Below are 3,687 nucleotides of genomic sequence, written 5' to 3' on the forward strand. Positions count from 1 at the left end.
CTCCATAAAACACCCCAAATAAAGGGGTTTGGGAGCTTCTAGGTTGGCAGACCCACGGAGGTGCTGGGAGGATGGTGTCCCCCAGGAAGGCATGTGTGTCACGCCCCTCCCCCCCACACCCTGCCCTATATGCCCCATCCGTCTGGCTGTCCCAGAGTCAGCTCCTTTCCCATAAATTGATGATAGTAAGTAAGAGGAGCTCAGAGCCACCTTAGGCTGAAGACTCGTGAAGCAAGCCTGAAAAAAGTGGGTGCAGTGAGGCGGGGACCTCCGTGAGGGAGACAACTCGTGCTCACCTCCAAAGGCAGTGCCGCCAGCCAAGCAGCCAAAGCCCACACTTGGGGCACAATCGTGGACGTGTGCAGACAGGAAGGTGGACTTGGAATCTTTCAGTGAACAGGTGTTTCCCTGGAACTGTCTCAGGTCTGAACTTTCAGCTCCCTATCCCCCAGCCCCATGCACCTACAGCCACCTGCCACCCCCCCCCCCCCCCGGGGGAAGCGGCTCTGGACAGGATGGAGCTTTGGCTCATTGGCTACAAAGTGACACCCAACCTTGCCTCCAAAGACAGAGTCACCTACCGTCCACTTGTGTTTTTGTAATGAAACCTTTACTGGACAAAATCTCACATGGGCTCCTCAAATAGACAACAAAGGAAAGCTTAGCTGCTTTCATGTGGAGAGGGTTTGAGAAGGTCGAAATCCTGCATAGGTCACCCCATTCCTCCCTCGGGTGATATGTGTGGAGCTCCAGGGGGCCCTGGATGGAGACGTGGAACTGAGGGTGGGGTGGGGGTGGGGCTGATCCCCGTCCCGCTGTCACCCGGGATGGCTGAGCTCCTGCTTCCCATGCCACAGCAGCATGCAGTGAATTGTCAGCTCATCTCATGTCAAAATAATACTGTGGTCTCTCGAAGACATCATTTCCTACAATTCATATTCTTTCCTTCTTCAATCGCAGGGCTTTTCATTAGCACATGATACAATAAAAATATCCTTAAAAATATTTTTCTGACATTAATGCTTATTTCAACTCAGCAGGTACTTACTGAGTGTGTATTATAAAAATCTGAAATAAGTTATAACAAATACAGTATTTGCTAACTATCACATGTCTATTTCCACCCAAGACATGTATTGAGTGCTTACTGCATACTCGATACTTCAGGAGGGGTGTGTCATTGTCAGTATTAATTTCCTATTAAGTCCCTATGCAACCTTTGCTCCTTACCTACTATTAATCTTAATGCACAACATAAAATGAGGGTTTAATTAAGCTTGATTACAGAGCCGAAAAACTTGAACATGGTTCTTTGGATTCACAAGTGTAGGATTTTTAAAAAATTTTTATTTATTTATGAGAGACACACAGAGAGAGGCAGAGGCACAGGCAGAGGGAGAAGCAGGCTCCCTGTGGGGAGCCCACTGTGGGACTCTATCCTGGGAATCCAGGATCACATCCTGAGCAGAAGGCAGATGCTCAATCGCTGAGCCACCCAGGTATCCCAAAAGTGTAGGATTTCTCTCAACAGACTTGAGACTAAGCATTGTCCCTATAAAACCCTGCTCCTTACATATTACTAACCTTAATGCATAATATAAAATGTGGAGCATAAGTGCAGGGCTGAGATATGCAGGGCTCTGGCACTCTTGCCAGGGAGGATTGGAGTGTCTGGAAGCACTGGGAGCCCTTCCCCCAGCAGTCGCGGCTGGGCCAGGCGGTCAGCGATGCACAGGGATACAGCGAGCCCAGCCTCGCCCCAGAGTGGCCACAGGGCTGGGGAAGGAACGTGGAACCACCCCACATAACTCTAACTGTAGGTCTGAAATTCCCCTTCCCTTTCTCTGCTGCCCAGGGTTGGAACTAAGCTCTAATGTTAATAAGTCCTGCGGACAGGACGGCGAGCCCCATTATGGAAGGACTCCCCAGAGACTGAGGCCTGTGCTGCAAAATGACTCCCGAAGACCCCAAAATGACTGGTGGTAGAGAATTTGGAAACACCGCATAATTATCACCTCCTCAGAAATTCATATTGTACACACGGCGTTGGACATCAGACAAATTCTATTGCAAACTGGTTCTAACTTAGAACTTCCCAAACCTGCAGAGTCACAGAAACCCATCGTCTTACAGTGCCCGTCCTAGTGAACAGAACGAACAGAGCTTCCTTCTAGCCTAGAGGGCCAGCCAGACCGTGGTCCTCGGGCCGTGTGTGTGAGCTTCAGGGGTCTCCCGTAAGGACGGCCCATCGCAGCCTTCAGTTCGTATTCTTCAAATCCTTTCAATGTGGGCCCCCTTGAGAATTACAAAATCTCATGCCCGTCATTAATTATTTTAGAAATTTTAACATGAATCAAATACCATGATTGAAAACAGACTTGCTCATGTCTGCGAGTAACTCTGGACGTCAGGCAGGGCAGGCGAGGGACAGAGCAGAGTGGTGGGGGGCAGGAGGGCAGTAGGGAAACAGGCATTCACTGTGACATCATTTCAGCTTTGGTATACTTGAAATCTTTCATAATAAAATGTTGGGGTTGCATATGTGAGCAGGGGTGATTTTAGAATATGTTTTGTGAAGTGATACATGGCACCTGCTCCACTCATGGAGGAGGGGGGTTGCCCACCTGGCTGGGTCCTTCTCTGCTTCACCCTCTGAGGGATAGCAGCAGTGCCTGGGACTTGCCACTCAGGCTCAGCCTGACCTCTCCCTGCTGCTTCAGCTCTGCTGTGGGAACCAGGGACCCTCATGGCCTGTCCTGCCAGCGTCATCTCTGCAGACCGCCCGGCGCCATACCCCTCTGGGCGTCTTGCCTGGCCGCGTACCAGGGCCCCGCATCCCCTCATCCTCCAGACCCTCTCCAATCCTCCAGGATCACGGGCCAGGCCCTGAGGGAAGAAGCCAAGGGCTGTCACTCCATGGGACACCTTCCAAATCCGTTTCCCATCTGGCCACCCCTGGAAGAGGCCAAGTCAAGTCAAATATCCCATCTCCGAGAAATGGCTGGTTCTTGTGTGATGTGATGAGTTTGCTTAGGAAAGAAAGCGTGCCCAATGTAGGCCTGGGTTGATACCGGCAGGTGATACCTGCTGATGCTGTCTGTCTTGTTGGAGAATAAATTTTGGAAGTTTTCTTCTCCCCCCGCCTCCACACACAAAAAATACCGGCAGGTGAGAAAAATGTGCATGCCAGTGACTCTAAGCATAGTTTAAACAATTCCTTCTGCATGAGGAGCCTGGAGGCTCACGGCGTCTGTGGATGAGGTGGGGACAGAGCTCAGGCACCTGCCATTGACACAGCAGGATTGCCATCCTCCAAAGCTCCGAGCTAGATCCATGGGGGACCCTTCAGACATAAAGGGAGCCTTGAGAGTCACAACAGGTCATTGCGCTCTGGAAATGAACAGCTCCAGAAAGTTAACTACTCCAGTAACCAATGAGTCCTGGCCAAGGCTCTTGGCAGAGGTGCTGAACTCCTGCCTGTACCAGCCCAGGTGAGAGATGACTAGGAGCCGAGTGGGAAATTATCAAAAAAGGGTGCGTCCAGCCCACCAGGAAGTGAACAGGGTAATGGTGATAAGACTGGAGACCCTGGTGGTTTTGAACATCCTACTGAGTTTGCATTAAATTAATCCTTAATGCTATGCCCAGGGAGAGTCATTACAGATTTTTTTTTTTAAGATTTTATTT

Source organism: Canis aureus, chromosome 1 (assembly GCF_053574225.1).
Source record: "Canis aureus isolate CA01 chromosome 1, VMU_Caureus_v.1.0, whole genome shotgun sequence".
Lineage (NCBI taxonomy): Eukaryota > Metazoa > Chordata > Mammalia > Carnivora > Canidae > Canis > Canis aureus.